Source organism: Mandrillus leucophaeus, unplaced genomic scaffold, assembly GCF_000951045.1.
Source record: "Mandrillus leucophaeus isolate KB7577 unplaced genomic scaffold, Mleu.le_1.0 Scaffold407, whole genome shotgun sequence".
Taxonomy (NCBI): domain Eukaryota; kingdom Metazoa; phylum Chordata; class Mammalia; order Primates; family Cercopithecidae; genus Mandrillus; species Mandrillus leucophaeus.
The window spans coordinates 348,729-367,549 of NW_012104332.1; the positions used below are offsets into that span (position 1 = coordinate 348,729).

Sequence of the window (18,821 nt, forward strand, 5' to 3'; positions counted from 1 at the left end):
AATGCCACTGAATTTTACAGTTAGAAAATAGTTAAAATGATCCATTTTATTTTATATATAATTACCATTTTAAAAAGAGAAAGAGGGTTGGGCTGAATGTCTTTCCAATGCTAAGATTCCTTCCAATATTTCTAAAGCAGTTACCTTCTGATCCCACATGACTTTGGCTTTGAAGGCCCTAAAGGCCAGGCCCAGCTCAGCAGGAGATGCTGTTCGGGACTCCCAGTCCAGCATGAGGGAGGCTGTGCATTCAGCCCCGAGGCACAGCCTCCCTACTCCATTGTCCTGAAATCATGTGGTCTAGTAAGGTCTAAACACTTCCACAGCAAAATTAGAGCAGTGGTCCTGGTTGGACCCCTGGGATCAGAGTCCCTGCAGGGCACTTAAACAAAGCAAGAGCTTCCTCAGACAGCCTGACCTCCAGGTTATCTGTGGGGTAGACCCAGAGGTGCAGTCTCCTTCCTACTCCCTGGCTCTGGACTTTTAAATTATTTTTTTTCCCTGCTCTCTATTCCAGGGAAGTGGTGGACTCCAGGGCCATAGTTCCTTTTCTCTAGTTTTGGGAAGCAGCCTATCCTCCACACTACCTCATTTTTTTTTTTTTTGAGATGGAGTCTCACTCTGTCACCCAGACTGGAGTGCAGTGGCGCAATCTCGGCTCACTGCAACCTTTACCTCCCAGGTTCCAGAGATTCTTGTGCCTCAGCCTCCCAAGTAGCTGGGACTACAGACATACACCACCACGCCCGGCTAATTTTTGTATTTTTAGTAGAGATGGGGTTTCGCCATGTTGGCCAGGCTGGTCTTGAACTCCTGACCTCAAGTGATCCACTTGCGTTGGCCTCCTAAAGTGCTGGGATTACAGATGTGAACCACTGCATCCAGTCGACACTACCTGCTTTTAAAAGGTGGAGGGAAGAGGAAATAAACAATAGAAACCCCAAAAAGCTGAATCTAAGGACCAAAGAGATGGCCTTCCTAGGGCCAAAACGGTGTGTTGTGCAATCCAGGCAGCCTGTGGGGAGAGGGAGGGATTTGTTCAGTCTTGTGAGACTGATGATTGGCATCCTGCAGGGGTAGGTGCCTCCTGGCAGGGCAGGATCTGAGCTACAATTCCCAGGCCCTTCTGAGAAATAATGCCCAGGGCTCACTGACCAGCTCCCCAGGGCATTGTGGAAGCCTCCACACCACAGTCAAGAAGTATTTAGGGACTTTGAAATTTAACAGGAGGGGTGAGAGTATTATATCATCCATGATTTTTTTTTTTCTTTTTGCAAACTATGGGGGAGATGCAAACGACCTCAGGGACCTGATTCAGAGTGTTGTTCATATTTCAGACATTCAACAAATGACTGGAAGCAACTCCATGGGGCAATAGGAGATCAAACTCATTCAACAGGGACCTAGGACCTCTTCTGAGAAGCTGCAGCAGCTAAGGACACTCCTGCACTCATCAAGGATGACAAAAAGCCTACGGCAGGAGTCAAGACTGAAAACAACAATCATATGAATTTGAAGGTGGCAGGCAGGATGGTTTTGTGGTACAGTTTAAGGTTAAGAGCCATACACCACTTAGTAAGCTAATGAAAGCCTATTGTGAATGACAGAGTTTGCCAGTGAGCAGAGCAGATTCTGATTTGACAGGCAGCCAATCAATCAAACAGACACACCTGCACAGTTGCACATGGAGGATGAAGATACAATTGATGGGGTCCAGCATCAGACAGAAAGTACCTACTGAAAAGGGAGCCTGCTACGTTATTCCAGATTTCTGTTCCTAGAGACCAAGAATACGTTCTCAATGAGAAAACAACTTGCTTCCACCACATCCTGATGACTACAACAGTTTTTCCAGTCTTCCATTTTCCCCTTCCCTATCGCTTTATTGTATAGTCATGTGTTGGGTGTGCCGTGTTTCAGTCAACAATGTCTATGCATGCATATACAACAGTGGTCCCCTAACTAGAATACATATTATACATTTTTTTTTTTCTTTTTTGAGACAGAGTCTCGCTCTGATGCCCAGGCTGGAGTGCAGTGGCACAGTCTTGGTTCACCGCAACCTCCGTCTCCCAGGTTCAAGCAATTCTTGTGCCTCAGCCTCCCAAGTAGCTGGGATTACAGGCATGCCGCCACACCCGGCTAATTTTTGTATTTTTAGTAGAGATGGGGTTTTGCTATGTTGCTCAGGCTGGTCTTGAATTCCCAACCTCAGATGATCCCCTCCCCCTCCACCTCGGCCTCCCAAAATGCTAGGATTACAGGCATGAGCCACCATGTCCCGCCTATTATACATATGTTTACTGCATATTTTCTATGCTTAGATACATAAATATTTACCATTGTGTTACAGTTGCCTACAGTATTCTGTACCATACAGATTTGTAGCCTAGGAATGATAGGCTATACCATACAGCCTAGGTGTGTAGTAGGCTATACCATCTAGGTTAATGTAAGTACACTCTACAATGTTCACACAACAACAAAATCATTGAACATTTCTCATAATGTATCTCTGTTAAGTGATGCATAACTGTACCTAAAGTAACTGGTATGTGTGCACAAGCTATCACATTTTTAAAAAGCTAAATGGCCAATGATATGTTTCGATCAACATCAGATGGCGATGGCCGGGAAAAATTAACGGTTCTGTGAAAATGTCACTTTCCTCCATTGTGGCATGCTGATTCAGCTCTTTATATTCCAGGAAGTTATTTCGCTCTCACTGTTTAACAACAACAAAAACAATGTAAAAAATTCTAGCATACCTTGTTCAATTGGAGAATTATGTTTTTCATTTATCATTGTAAAAGCAAGGACGATCTTGCAACATTTTTGTATGCAGCCATTATATGTAGGGCAGTCTGTCTTTAAGTAGGGATAGATTACTCTAAAATAAGTAAGTCCTAGATAGCTGTCCCTCCAAGTCATCTTGTTTAAATACACTTGCTTAAAATGAAAAACAAAAGGGGCGGGGAGATGAAACCAGGACAGAACTTGCAGGTGGTCGTCCAGGTGTCCATTAACAATTACAGAACAATTGAAGAACCAAACCCATCTGAAACCCTTTAGAAGCGATGTAAGCGCTACCATGCAGTCATCCCCCCACCTTCCCCCAACAACAAGTGCCTTCTCCCCGAGGCAAAGCCATGACATCCATATGTGGGTCCAAAGAGTGGTGCGGGAGTCCCAGCTTTGGGTTCTGGAGTCAGTTAGAACCTGAGTTCAAATCCTGACCTTGACATTTACCACCTGCATGACTCTGGACAAATGTTTTGTGTTCTCTGTGCCTTGGCTTTCCATCTACGAAGTGAAGAGGATGATATTTACTTCACAGGTGGTTGTGAGGATAAATGAGACAGGTTACATAAGGTGCTTAGGGAACAGTGAGAACTCAAGAAACCTACATTATTATGTTCTGTGGTGTTCCAAATATGCAGGAGCCAAAAGCCATTTGTGCTCTTCAACAGATGGAGCTAAATGGATTTTCTCCCCAACATATTATTAAAAATTTCAAATATACGAAAAAGCCAAAGATTGTACAGTGAATACCCATATACCTACCACCTAGATTACTTATCTCTTATCCATAATCCATCTTATTGTTTGCTACAATTTAAAGTAAGCTACAGACATCAGTACTTTTTAGACTGCATATTCTATAGATTTCTTTTTTTTTTTTTTTTTTTTGAGACAGAGTCTTGCTCTGTCGCCCAGGCTGGAGTGCAGTGTCCGGATCTCAGCTCACTGCAAGCTCCGCCTCCCGGGTTTACGCCATTCTCCTGCCTCAGCTCCCAAGTAGCTGGGACTACAGGCGCCCGCCACCTCGCCCGGCTAGTTTTTTGTATTTTTAGTAGAGACGGGGTTTCACCGTGTTAGCCAGGATGGTCTCGATCTCCTGACCTCGTGATCCGCCCGTCTCGGCCTCCCAAAGTGCTGGGATTACAGGCTTGAGCCACTGCGCCCGGCCATATTCTATACATTTCTTAAAGAGAAAAATTACATTCAGTGAACTGCACAGACCTTAAGTACACCACAAATGCATCCATCTTGGCTTCTCAGTAAGTGTCCGGCTTCTGTTGCGGTAAAGATGGCTTTGCTGTGTGTTGGGCTCTGCCAGGGAACAGGTGGTAGGTGAAAGTGGTGAGTGGTCTGGGAGCACGTGGGAGGAGAGGGTCCACCCCTCTAGAGGCTGCTTACTTTTTGAGGCCCAGCAGAGCTCCCAGCTCCCCAGGGAGGTGCAGATTGAGTTATGCTCCTGTCACTATTTCACAGGTTCAAGCCAATTTTAAAGGTTATTTAGTTTTCTCAATGTAGAAAGTCCCGTTTCTGCTTCCCTAACAGACAGTGATTCAGTCTGTTTGCCTGCCTTGGGCAACCTCACTGTGTTGACTTTCCCAATTTAGAAGTTATTTCTAATGATGAGCTGAGATCCTTCCTGAAACTGCGAAGTTCTTCCTTCTGGAGACAGGTTCAATATTCATGTGGAAAAAGGAAGCCTGTTCTCTCATGTGCCCTTCCATTTTCTCTAAATTGAATTTCTCCAGGTCTTTCCATCCTTTCTTATTTGGCACGTATCACATCCTGCCTTGAACTGTTAATTAATATTTCACCAGCTGGGTGTCTCCTTAATGAGGTTTCCCCACAGTGAAGGCCACAGCTAAGGCTTCTCTATGTATGCCAGCCTGAAGGCACTGCCCACCTTGAAGGTGCTCAACGAATGTGCCGATTGATTTAGGTGGAAAAAGAATATTACATGGGTTAGATATAAATGTAATAGATCTTTAAGTCCTAACAACAAGTTTTGCCCTTTTGAACATAGTGTGGACCATATATTATGTATAGGGACGTATGTTCATCTCTTAGTCTATATTCTGTAGAGAAAACAGCCATAGAATATAACACCTAATGAAGAGCCTTGCTTATTAAAGTTATAAATAAAAACAGTGATCTACTAGCTCTATGTTATCAAGGCAGGGCTGCCTGAGCCACCATGCTGTATACTTTGAATTATTTGCATCATAATTTTGGAGAAGAAAATCTTGCTGTCCAAGAACCTCTGAAATGTAAGGCAAGTCTTAACACTTGTCCCAGGGATGAACTGCTTTTGAAATCATATTTCAATCCAAGGTACACCCGGAGCTTTGCTGTGAGAGAGTTCTTCCAGCCCCCAGCCCTATCTTCCAAACAGTGTCTCACTGTTTTCTGTAGAGGGCAGTGGTTTCTACTGGGCTGAAGACATGAAGAAAGCCCAGTTCCATCCAAGTCTTCTCTACTCACGTGCTTGCCCATTCATTCACAGGAAACCTAAGTTCAAATGGCTCTAAGTAAACTTCCTTTGATACCACAAACACCTGCACTTGCGACAGGCAAGGACTCTGCCCACTCGGCTGGTTTGCATCTTTTCAGGTTGTGTTTACAGAAAGGAAAATCTCTGAGCTAATTTTTACCAAAGCTTCTCTTCTCTGCCTCCCATGAGACCAAGTGTTTGCCAGAAGCCGAGTCATCACTCTGACAACATGACTGTGCCCTTATCCTGCATGTGTTTCTTTTCTTCCAAAACCAATAGAAAAAACCCCCAAACCTATGTTCACATGTGGTTTTCATGAAAGGAAGGAGTTGTTGACACCATCCAGATGGGGACTGGGAGGCGCTGGTTTCCATCCTGAAGCTGGGTAGGGCTCTGGATGAGCGGGATTAGGAGACTCTGATACACTTGGGATGACTCATATCCACTAGGGGCTTAGGAAATATAAAATAAGCCTGTACTAGATTTTGCTGTGAAAGTCATGATACAAAGACATATGCCCAACACACCATGGCATTCAGAAGGGCTTCTTTAGGGAAACATCTTCAGAAAGAAAAACAGCAAATTATAACATCGACGTTTTTGGAGAAGATTCCCTGCTACAACTCACCTGTTGGTACAAGGCCTTGTGGCCAGCCCGGGAGTTACAGACGATGAGAGTTACTGGTTGTTCTCTAGAGAGGCTCAGTCTAGTCTTGTGGAGATGCTGAGAGGTGCTCTCTGAAACAGCCAGAAGGCTGGGGGTGTGTGTCCATCATGCCTGGGGTTAACTAGCACCAAGGGTCAAGCCTGAAGAAGTCCAATTCTGTGTTCAGTATGCTTCACATGGAGCCTGGGATAAGGCGAAATAACCTGGGTTGGCCCCTGAGATAGATGGAAAGTGAAAGAAGGGATAGCAGGTGATCAGGAGTCTCCAGAACAATTGTCCTGGACAGTTTCCTCGATGGGAAATAGTATCCGTGCTTTTATTTTGTTGGTTGCTCAGTGCATAATGAATCCATTTGGTTTAAATGAAAGGATAGCACCTAGAAAAACAGCTGCCTTCGAAACAAAAGTGATTTTCCTTTCTGGAGCTGCCCTAGCAGCAAAGGCAGTTTCACCTTCACCTTGGAGTCAAAAAGATTTGCCTCTTGAATGTATGAGTCAAACTTAAACTGTGTCAGATTTTTAAAACCTATGACCTTTAACCACATTGTTGATTCACAATGTCAAAAAGCTTCACTCTTCTGCTGGACTGGAAACTTTAACCATACTTAGCACAAAGTTGAATCCTGGGTGCACATTTAAAAAAAAATACCTTTCTAGTTCAGCTAGAAGAACCTCATTTTAACAGAGCACTGTTTGAAAGACTGCATACATTAGGACCAACAATAACAAACCTTTTTCAACAAACACATTAGAGTGTATCACCCAAGTAAATGTGAGTTTTATTCACATGATGCTATTATCACTCAAAGTATTCTCAAAGTTCCTCTTGCAGAGTGGCCTTGAAGACAACTTGAACAAAAGCAGAAAAATGTTACCTGACTTGATAGTCACAAGTTTGCTTCCTTGAACCCATTCAATTTTCTGCCTTTCACACTCTTTTTGCAACTTTAAGCTTGCCCTTCTCCCCTCTTTCACCTCGTGAACTAATAACCATGGGACCTTCATCCCACTTTAAATACATTGTAATGATGCTACCTGGGAATGGAAAAGTCCAGGAGAAAGGCTATGGGGCCAATGACAGCTGGGAATCAGAGAGCCCCATGGTGCATGGGGAGTAACACCCAATATTCCTTTGGGTATTAAGTGCGTATAAGAAACATAAGAGGAGGCTGGGCACGGTGGCTCACACCTGTAACCCCAGCACTTTGGGAGGCCGAGGCGGGTGGATCACGAGGTCAAGAGATAGAGACCATCCTGGCCAACATGGTGAAACCCTGTCTCTACCAAAAATACCAGAAAAATTAAGCAGGGTGTGGTGGCATGCACCTGTAGCCCTAGCTAGTTGGGAGGCTGAGGCAGGAGAATCACTTGAACCCAGGGGGCGGAGGTTGCAGTGAGCCAAGATCGCACCACCGCACTCCAGCCTGGGCGACAGAGTGAGACTCTGTCTCAAAAATGAATAAATAAATAAAATAAAATAAAAGAAAGAAAGAAATGTAAGAGGATAACTGATCAAGTGTTCTCAATACAAATCACCACCAGTTGAACCCCCATTAAGGCAGGGAATAGCCCTTGGCTACAGCCAAGAGTTGGTACCATGCGCCTAAGGTAGGTCTGCATTTGGTTAACATCTTTTCATGCAACAGGTCAGAGAAGGACTGATAACCAGAACTGGCAGGCTATGCTGGAACTGGTTGTTGCTGGATGGCAGGGACATTTGAGGCACAGAAATAAGAAGAGAAAGAACCAACTGTTGCTTGAATTCCCTCAAGGGCAGCAGCTGTGTCTTAGTCTGTTTGTGCTGCTAGAACAACATACCCAAGACTGGGTAATTTATAAAGAACAGAAATTTATTTCTCACAGTTTTGGAGGTTGAATGTTCAAGATCAAGGTGCCAGCAGGTTCGGTGTCTGGTGAGGCCCAGTCTCTGCTTCCAAGACATTGACTTGTTGCTTCGTCCTTTGAAGGAAACTCACGCTGTGTCCTCACATGGCAAATAAATGAAAGTGCGAAAAGGGCCTAGCTAGTTCCCTCCAGCATTTGAATAATCGCTAGTCTCACTTATGAGGGCAGAGCCCTCCTCATGGCTCATCATGTCCTAAATGTCCCCCTCTTAATACTGTTGCACTGGGGCTTAAGCTTCAACATGAATTTTAGGGGAAGAAAAACACACTGAATGCATAGCATCCTGTAAGAGAGACTTATGAGTTGTCTTGGGCCAATATCTGGGGAAGGGTTAGTTTGAGGGAGTTCCAGTATGTAGAGTTACAGGAGAAAAAAGTGCCAGGTCAGCGTAGCTGAGAACAATGGAGAATTTGGAGGATAACCTAGATTTGGAACCGGAAGACTCACTTGGATTGTTGTGAGGATTAAATGAGATCTTTATACACATAATTTGAAGCCACAAAATTCTTTTTTGTTGATGCATCATTCACCATTTTTCCTCACCCACGAGGAAGCCAACAAGCCTTAACTTTTCTGGCCCTCCATTAAGCACCTGTCTATATCCTCACCTAGCTCCTGAGCACCTTGCTTTTTCCATAGCTTAGTGAAAGCCTGCTCCTGTCCTCACCCCAGGCTAATTCTTCCACCTGTGCAACACCTGTGCTCTTCTGGAACCATCCCTTCCTACTTTGTCGGTTCTTATTCCATCAGTCATGCCTCATTTGTTCACATTCTCAGCCTCTCCTTTCCTCTTCCTTATTATCATTCAAACATGCTCTACTATCTCCCAACTTAAAAAAAGAGCAACTTCCTCCTTCATGGCACTATGTCCCTATAGGTACTTCCTTTTCTGCATTCAATCTCCTCTTCACAGTCAGCCTTCTGGAAGGGTGGTCTCTACTCCTTACCTGCAGTTGCTTAGTCCCTTCCTACTTGAGCTCACTTCAGCCTAGCTCCTGAATCCATCACTGCACTGGAACTGGTTTTGTCAAAGTGACTAGTGGGCACCCCTCACCAAAACCAATGGGCACTTTTTCATTCTTCTATTAATCAATGTTTTCTAAACCTCTTCCTCAGCTTCTATGGGAACTTTCTCTCCTATTGTTTCTCCCACTTCTCCAACTGTTGTGTCTCATTGATCCTCTGCCATCCACTTCTCAAACATTGGGGATTCCTCTTGGCCTCTAGGAGAACTGCTGTTTCTTCAGCTCTTAGGAGAAAGCTGCTTGGCACACAGTTGGTTCGCAGTCAATGGCGTTTCTTGAGCCAAAGGACTTGGAGTTGGCGCTTTCTTCCTCTTGGACCTGACTTTGGGGGTTCAGCTCTCCCCAGGTGAGTGGTCTAGTGAATCAGCCTGGGGCTGCCCCTACTGGGAAAGCACGTGTCCTAAAGGTGCAGTTTCCACCAGCAATGCTCCAGTCACCAGAACAAACCCCAATTTATTTCCTTATTCTTATCTTTTTTTTGGCCATGCAGTTTCTAGAGCTCACCTTGCCTCTTTAATGGATAAAACAGAGCTGAGATTTGCATCTGGGCCTATGAGGACATGGAATAGGTGGCCACTCAGTCTGCTGGATCTGTCTCAGATCTGCCTATTATGGGCCAGAGTCGTTCCTTTAGTTAAACCCAGTGACCCAGGGACAAGGCTCTGCACTGAGGTCAGGGGCTAAAGCCCTAAAACATCCATTCCTTGGGGGCTTCCTTTGCCTGGTTGCATTCTTTACAAAGTTATCTTCCCCAGGATCCTAGAACTCTTTAGGTGTTGAAGTTCTTGGAGCGGGCATTCTCCAAGGCAACCTATCTGACCAACTGGCATCCACAGCCTCTTCTATACTTGTTCTTTTTTTTTTTGAGATGGAGTCTTACTATGTCACCCAGTCTGGAGTGCAGTGGCACAATCTCGGCTCACTACAACCTTTGCCTACGGGGTTCAAGCACTTCTCCTGCCTCAACCTCTGAATAACTGGGATTATAGGTGCCTGCCACCATGCCTGGCTAATTTTTTGTTGTTGTTGTTGTTTTTAGTAGAGACGGGGTTTCACCATGTTGGCCAGGCTGGTCTTAAACTCCTGACCTCAAGCGATCCACCTGCCTTGGCTTCCCAAAGTGCTGGGATTACAGGAGTGAGCCACTGTGCCTGGCCTTTTTTTCTACACGTACTTGTTCTAAGATATCTGATCAAACCCTAGGGCTCCAAACACTGCATGTGGGTGATAGTACAATCTCAAGCATAAGAACAGGGCTTCTGACCTCCAGGCCACATCTTGTTGCATGATCAACACATCTAAAAGTCAATTAATCAAAACTCCCCAAACTCCTCCCTTCTCTCTTTCCATTCCTTCTGCAACTATCTTTACTCCCCCATTCCACTGCTGCCCTTTTGCTGGTTGCACTTGCTTGTCCTTAAAAAGGTAGTCAAGATGTTACCTCCTTGGAAGTCTCGCTGGTCCCAAGATTGGATTGGTAGTCCTCTCCTCTGTTGTATAGTAGGCTGTACTTTCCCGACATAACAATGTCACTTGTCCCCTTTCCAGTTTTCTCCCTAGACTGGGCATTGCTTGAGGGCAGGAGCCCTGTCTTGGGTATAAACATCCAAAAGAAACTGGGCATGTGAAATGGAAAAAGCCTCTGGTTGCAAATGGGAATATTGCGCTTCCTCAAACACATCACCAGTTTATTGAGCAAACTGAAGTTGGTAAGATTCCATTTATTTTTCTCTCCCACCATTGTCTTCAAATGGGCTCTGTCTAGTTCTCCTTTCTTGCTCTTTGGTGACTTCTCCAGGCAAATGCCAAGACTTTGATCACTTTCAGACATCCGAACAGTCTCACTTGGGATATGAAAAGGTCCAGTCTAGGCTGGGGATGTGTCTTACGCCTGTAATCTCAGCACTTTGGGAGGCTGAGGCAGGTGGATCACCTGAGGTCAGGCGTTTGAGACCAGCCTGGCCAATATGATGAAACCCTGTCTCTACTAAAAATACAAAAATTATCTGGGTGTGGTGGCACATGCCTATAGTCCCAGCTGCTCAGGAAGCTGAGGCAGGAGAATCGATTGAACCCAGGAGGTGGAGGTTGCAGTAAGGCAAGATCACACCCCTGCACTCAGTGACAGAGCAAGACTCTGTCTCAAAAAAAAAATAAAATAAAATAAATTAAAAAAATAAATAAATAAAAAAAATAATAAATAAATAAAAGGTCCAGTCTAAACCCAACTTAAATCTCATACCCAATTTAACTTTCTTCCCTCTATCCAGCTCAGTCTGCTGTTCACTGGAGAAGGCAGCATGACGTGTTCTGTCATTTTTTTTTTTTTTTTGAGACAGAGTTTTGCTCTTGTTGTCCAGGCTGGAGTGCAAAGGCGCGATCTCGGCTCACCGCAACCTCTGCCTTCTGGGTTCAAGTGATTTTCCTGCCTCAGCCACCCAAGTAGCTGGGATTACAGGCATGCACCACCACACCTGGTAAATTTTGTATTTTTAATAGAGACGGGGTTTCTCCATGTTGGCCAGGCTGGTGTCGAACTCCCGGCCTCAGGTGATCTGCCCGCCTTGGCCTCCCAAAGTGCTGGGATTACAGGCGTGAGCCACCACACCTGGCCTCCTTCTGTCGTTTAATCTTCTCACAGCCCTCTCCCCAGCCTCTTCCCCTTCCCCTCTCACCCTTCAGGATTCCCCAGGACTGAGAAGATGAGGAGGAATGAGAGGGAAGGGGCAGAGAGCACCATGAGCAGTTTGTGGCTTTGCCTGAGTGTTTGGTGTCCTGTGCACTCTAAGCCCAACTCTTTTTAGGACATATTGATGAGACTTCAATATGAGATACCTTCTCCCAGCACAGGGACTTCTTGCACTGGGCCCTATGCCTTCTATCTCTGAGTTCCTCTTTGCTGGGATCTTATGCCCCAACAGGTAGCTCTCTTTAATACCTCTGGCTGTCACTGGGCCATGGAAACCCACTCACCCTTAACCTTTTGTTAAGTAAAACTTATAGGAGGCCACTGATTTGGACTGAGCTGCTATGCTAGACTCCAACAGATCAGACCAAAATGGAAACACTCCTGCTAAAGTTCCACATCACCAAATGTTGCTGTTTATCTGACCTTCTGGGAAACCAGGAGAGATTATAGCCAAATCCCCAAACAGGCCAGTTTTAGCTGATGTGACAAGGAAGTCCCCTCTGCTTTAATCCTTCCAAGGAAAGTAACTGACAGCAGCCTGATGCTAACCAATCCGCTTTTTGTTCCCCATTTCTGCTCTCTTCAGCCCTTTTCTGTCTATAAAGTTAACCTCTTCTGCTCAGCTCAACAGAACACTCATTGTATTTTATTGAATGAGATGTTGCCCACTTCTAGACTCACTAATAAAAGCCAAGTAGATCTTTAAACTAAATGTGTTGTAATTTGCCTTTTGACACTTTCAAATGGCATCCTGCTACCCAGTTGCCCTCTGTCTTCTTACCCTGCCACCTGGCTCCACCTAGCTCCTGCTTTCAGAGCTCTCGAGAGCCAGGTGCCAGTCATCATGCCCCCAGACTCCAGGGGACACATGGCAGGCTCTCCCAAGACCTTTGGCATTTGCAACTCTGGTAGCAGCACTATGTGGGCTGAAATGTTTTCACCACTCAACAAGCTTCTATCTATGAAATGAAAGTTTGTCTCTCCTTGCAAGAATCTCCCTAAACCCGAGGTTCTCTTGGGCCCCCTCTTTGCTTGCTTTGGGGGAGGGGATCCCCTTCCCCATGGGAAAGGAAGGAAAAAGCAAAGCTTGCTCCTCTTACAAATTCCCTTCAAGGAACTCTCCATGAACCTTTAGCCTATCGTTAGCAAGTCCAGTGGGATTCTTTTAGCACCTCTCTTTAGAATGTAGGAGTGCTTATCACCCACTGATTCCAACTTTGAAGTTTTGGCCAACACCTGAGATAATAGGATAAGTTCCATTCCATATCCTGTTAGCTGTTTCTTCTGCTTAAAATTCTCTTCCTCCTTCCTTAGACCTGCCTTCAGTCTCACATCCCTCCCTACCTGCAACCTCATCTAAAATGTCATAGTAAATAGGAAAAAAGGGGTTACATTGGAACCTTATCTCTGAACAAAACTCAAAATCATAAAAATACATTTATTTTATCTATTTTATAAAACAGATATGGTATATGTGATTGCACACAATTCTGAGACTGAAAAAAGAATAAGTCAATTATATGGGGCTTTAGCTGTTTGATAAAATGATATGGTAACACATTATGTTTTCCTTTATTTTACATTCAAAGGCAGGAAGATGAAGAGGAATATTTTTGCAAAAACTTTCAAGAGTTTCATAATTTCCTGAGGGCCTCTCTTCCACCTTTGATATTCAAATCACCTTCTTTTGAAGAGGTTTTTGTGTCACATCCTTGTCAATTTTCTCTCTCTGTTAGCTGTTCTAATTCTGCCAGATCCTTCTTTGTCCACGGGCTTACCCATGATTGAGTAGTTCTCTAACTTCACTGCCCACTGCATGAAAGTGCATTTGCTTTGCATCGTATTTCTGTATTGCTACAGCACTGGGAAATCAGGGGGAGGAGGGCTGACAAGGAGCATGAGGCGGCTGGCTAGAGGGAGGAGGCAAGTTTAGCAAGGATGGGGTGTTTGCATTTGGATACCTTTTATAAATGGCAGGTAAGTTCATCAGTCAACACTGTGTTGTAACAACTTCTGCTTCCCCATGCCACCTTATGACTTTGGGGCTTAGATACTGAATATTGGGATAACGAGGAACCTCTGCCAGCATCCAGGGAGGCGGTACACTTTAAATGCCTCTCAGCTAAGATGGAGGCAAGGACTAACTGGAGCCAGCAGAGTATGCAGGAGACAAGGATAACGGGGGGGGATTTGTTGAGCCACAGAACCCAGAAGCAATCGGAAGTTTCTGAAAAGGAAGGTAAGGGAGGTGCCAAGAAGAGTTTGTCCTCTGTGACCACCAAGACTCAAACTATCTTAGTCTATACATAAGAGACCAAGCTTGTATCTCCTTTAACCTCAACTCCTGCCTTACATTTTTTTTTCCAACTTCACTTTCCTTAAGGAAACCACTAGTTTATCTTCATTGTGTCTAAATCAAAAGAACACCCACGCCCACCCTGTGGAAGAAGGAACGCCTCTGTAAATATGGATTGATAACTAAACAGCATCAGGAAGCACGTCACCTGCCCTTTGTAACTAGTCCTCGGCATTTGCAAGACTAGTCTCAGCACCAAGTATAAGCGATGAAGCCAGTTTTCTGCAGGGAAGTCACACATGGAAAAGCATTTGTAAAAAAGCATGAACAAATGAAGGGGGAAAATCTTAGGGAAGGATTGGAAGATGAAGGGGAAAAATCTGAGTCTGTTCAAATCTGGAGACCGTAAAAAGTGTTTGAAGCCATAAGCTTATATCTTGGAGGAGATCCCAGGGTAAACAAAACTTGCCTGAGGAGTCTGGATAGTGTAATAGTTGGCCCTGATTTGGCGAAGGCGCTGAAGCCCTCCCAGCTAACAGAGAACAAGCCCTTTGAAGCTCCAGAGACAGACTTCCCTAGAGCAGGCAGCAGGGTGGAGTCGCCTGGAGGCTGAGAATGCAGGGTCTGCAGGCAGAACATCAAGGTTTGGAGCAAGAACCAGAGGGAAATCAAGGACTAAAATGTCATCCTAAAATGAGAAGGTGGTTAGGTCCTTGGAATTTAACACATTGAACACTCATCCTACTAGTATTACCTAAGCCAAGCCCTGCTGTGAGGCAGATATTCCACGAAACAAAGCAGACATTGGCCATTCCTACTGATTAACAATACAGTGTGATGACCACTCCTGTGGGAGATGTGCGAGTCAGGAACTCCCATTCCAGTTCAGTGGGGTTAGGAAAACCTTCCCGGGGAAAGGGGCCTTTCAGCTTAAACCTGAAGGATGAGTTAGTCAAGCAAAGAGAAAAGAGAAGAATGAACTGCACCAAGGAACTCGCCTATGTTAAGGCCCAGAATCACGAGGGTGCTGGCGGACTGGAAGAGCTGAAGGAGGTTAGGAGTCCAGATGAAAGAAATTGGGATTATTCATACTGGAAAAGGAAATGCTAAAGATTGAATGCAAGTTTTCATTATAATAAGGTGTTTGAACAGAAGGCATGACCTCCTACATCGAGCCTTGCTCAAAAAAAAAAAAATGGGGCTCAGGGGTTCCCAGAACTGATCCAGACTCAGGGATGGGCCAACCCAAGTAGAAGGGCCAGAAGTCCTCAAAGCAGCATCCCCAGAGATCCCCAGAACCCCTCTCAGGGAAAGCCTGTGTGGGGCCGGGTAGAATAAGACCTTTGGCACTGAGGGTGAGATGGTCCCAAGGGCTCAGAAATAAGTGGTTGTTAAATTGCTTTCTAAAAAAGGCAGTCAGCTATCTGTAGAGCTTTCCTTTTGCCAAAGGGTGTTCCAATTGGGACCAGACCTGTGTGCTTGGATTATAGGGCAAGGACTGGGCAGAGCCCAGCGGCCTTCCCTCTCCAGCTCCTCCCAGCAGGGCCCTTATTCCAATACTAATGTCCCAACATTAAAAGAACATTGGCCAGGTGCAGTGGCTCATGCCTGTAATCCCAGTACTTTGGGAGACTGAGGTGGGTGGATCACCTGAGGTCAGGAGTTGGAGATCAGCCTGGCCAACATGGTGAAACCCCTTCTCTACTAAAAATACAAAAGTTAGCTGGGTGTGGTGCTGTGTGTCTGTAATCCCAGCTACTAGAAAGGCTGAGACAGGAGAATTGCTTGAACCCAGGAGGCAGATGTTGCAGTGAGCCAAGATTGCGCCACTGCGCTCCAGCCTAGGCGACAGGGCGAAACTCCGTCTCAAAAAAAAAAAAGAACATCACTTTGAAGGAGCGCCAAATGGGGAGCTTTTCCAGTGTGCTCACAAGTCTCACTTTGGTTCTGTCCACAGAAAGGAAAAGGACCTTGCCTATTCTCTGGCTACCTCTTCTTTTTTCCTCATCTCCTGCCACAATTCCAGACACAAAATAGAAATCAGAGATAGCTGTGCGCTCAGAGTGCCCACCTGGAACAGGAGGACTGGTAGCCAGCCTGGGACGAGGGTTCAGGTTCAAACAGGCTGTTTTTTCCTTTGTCTCTCCTCCCACCTGGGGCTCCTTCCCACCCTCTCCTGCTCCCTCTACTGGGGCCCAGGAGATTGGGTGAGAGGGCTGCTCAGGCCACTCAGGAAAGAGCCATGGGGGCCAATAAACACATGGAAAAGTATAAACATCTGGCAGTAAAAGAAACACAAATTAACACACCATTTTAAAGTCTGTCAATCCAGCAAGAATCTTAAAATTGTATAATAACAAGCTCTGGAAAAAGTAAGGTCAATCTCCACTCACTGATGATGTTATGGATAAAACCTTAGTAACAAGGGGAAGGACTAATGGCACCCACTGCTCACTGCACAGTGCCATCCCTGTCCCAAGAGAGGCTGTCTCCCCCTATCTGGGGATGGGTTAGCCGGACCTGACTTGGCTCTGCTTAGTAACTAGATGGTTTGGACTGGGGTGATCACTGGGATGACATATTCTTTCTTTTCTTTTCTTTTCTTTTTTTTTTTTTTTTTGAGACAGAGTCTCACTCTGTCATCCAGACTGGAGTGCAGTGGCGCGATCTCGGCTCACTGCAACCTCTGCCTCCAGGTTCAAGTGATTCTCCTGCCTCATGAGTAGCTGGGACTACAGGCACCTGCCACCACGCCTAGCTAATTTTTGCATTTTTAGTAGACATGGGGTTTCACCATATTGGGCAGGATGGTCTCGATCTCCTGACCTCATGATCCACCCACCTTGGCCTTCCAAAGTGCTAGAATTACAGGCATGAGCCACCGCGCCTGGCTGGGATGACATATTCTAAAAGCACCATCAGTAGAAGCCCACAGCAGTCCCAGTCAGATCCAGTCTTCAGGAGATGACTCCCCAAGACTGTTGCCTGAGAAGCAGGGACTTGCCTCATCCCAACCAGTAAGAGGAATGGTGGACATAATGACTCTGGCTTAGCTACTTAACTTTTTTTTTTTTTTTTTGAGACAAAGTCTCTCTGTCGCCCAGGCTAGAGTGCAGTGGCACGATCTCAGCTCACTACAACCTCCATCTCCCGGGTTCAAATGATTTTCCTTCCTCAGCTTCCTGAGTCACTGGCATTACAGGCATGTACCACCACACCTAACTAATTTTTGTATTTTTAGTAGAGATGTGGTTTTGCTATGTTCGCCAGGCTGGTTTTGAACTCCTGACCTCAAGTGATCTGCCAGCCTCGGGCTCCCAAAGTACTCATTACAAGCATGAGCCACCAAGCCTGGTCCTGGCTACATGGGGCAACAATGCTGCCAGTTTAGGTGTCAATGTATTTTTCTGACCAGGTTGTGCTGACCAACAGAGAGTCCTCTAATTTATATATTAAACCAAAACATGCTATCTGAACCTAAACATAGTCAGTTTTTGTTCCTCTTTTCAAAGATAGATCCTTGGCCAGGTGTGGTGGCTCACACCTGTAATCCAAGCACTTTGGGAGGCCGAGGCAGGTGGATCACCTGAGGTCAGGAGTACCAGACCAGCCTGGCCAACATGGTGAAACCAGTCTTTACCAAAAATACAAAAATTAGTCAGGCATGGTGGTGTGTGCCTGTAGTCCCAGCTACTTGGGAGGCTGAGGCAGGAGAATTGCTTGAATTCAGGAGGTGGAGATTGCAGTGAGCTGAGATCGTGCCACTGCACTCCAGCCAGGGTGACAGAGTAAGACTCCATCTCAAAAAATTATAATAATAATAAAAAACAAAAAACAAACAAAAAAACACCCCAAAACAGAGATCCTCACAAAGCAATATTCTTTATAAGAAAGTCCACATATCCAGGCTGACACTTTTGTTCATCCCAATCCCCAAAAATAAATCATTACAAACAGAACTTTCAGAAATATTCTTTGTATCTGAAGTATTTGTCACTCTACACCTCAGAGCCCTAACCATAGAATGTGAAGGACCTATTGACTTTGTACCCAAGAGAACAGTCTATGTTGCTAGTAGAAATCACCTCCTCCTCCAGAATTCAGCAAGATGGTACCTGGCTATAACTAAAGATTAAATAACAGCTGATGTCAACTGGTCATAGAACTAGATACAACATTCATTCCATTTTCAAGCCAGCACTCTCATCAGAAGCTATAGTGATACTTTAAGAACCCACCTGTAAATTGTATCTGTTCTTCACATCAGCGTTGTGCTGTTGGTTTTGTCTGCAAGTTCACTGGGAAGATGGCACAGATGGCCACCAACTTCTGCGACCTGTGTACGGGGAGGCAATTTTCATGTGAAGTATATGAAAAACATCACTAAACTTAAAGAAATTTGTAAAATCCCAGAAGCCACTAATTAGCATTTCATCCTACTACCTCTTTAGTTGTTGCTGCTTCTTGGCTGAACAGCTGTACCAGTCCCTCCCTGGTTTCCTGCCCCCACTCCTCACATGCGTCTGTCATGCTGGTGTTCTTCTTCAACTCTAGCTTTGACCATCACTCACCGCAGATTCCCTGGATCATTGACTGCTTGAACAGGATTTCCTACAAATTATCCTCAGTCCTTTGAGGGGCAGGTCAAAGGGAAGGGACGGGAGCCAAGGGCTAGGGGTCCATCCATTCGCAGGAGAACAGAGCGGGGTTTTGAGTTAAGAGCTTTGAGCCTGGGCTCCAATTCCAACGCTACTGGCCGAGCGACTTCACACAACATAATTTCTAAAATGGCAAAAACATTTATCTAAAGAGTAGATATTACTGTGAAGAGTTTAGTGGCCACTGTAAGAGTCAATATTGTCTGGCCGATAATGTGTCCTCAGTAAAGGTTAGTTCCTTACTTTGTTCCTGTAATTAGCAAGATATGGCACATCTGATGAGCTAAACCAC

General features: G+C 45.2%; 1 protein-coding gene across 1 annotated transcript in view; it reads right to left on the reverse strand.

The window, feature by feature from the left end:
* The window catches only part of LHFPL2 (lipoma HMGIC fusion partner-like 2), a 286,468-nt gene extending 268,276 nt beyond the window's left edge, over nt 1-18,192 (reverse strand). Inside the window, exons 1-3 of the mRNA XM_011992191.1 lie at nt 18,110-18,192; nt 15,943-16,149; nt 14,870-14,977 (exon numbers count right to left, since the gene is read on the reverse strand). The gene's annotated coding sequence lies outside the window, so the exon portion shown is untranslated. The remainder of the gene's footprint in view (nt 1-14,869; nt 14,978-15,942; nt 16,150-18,109) is intronic.
* Between the last annotated feature and the right edge of the window lie 629 nt (nt 18,193-18,821).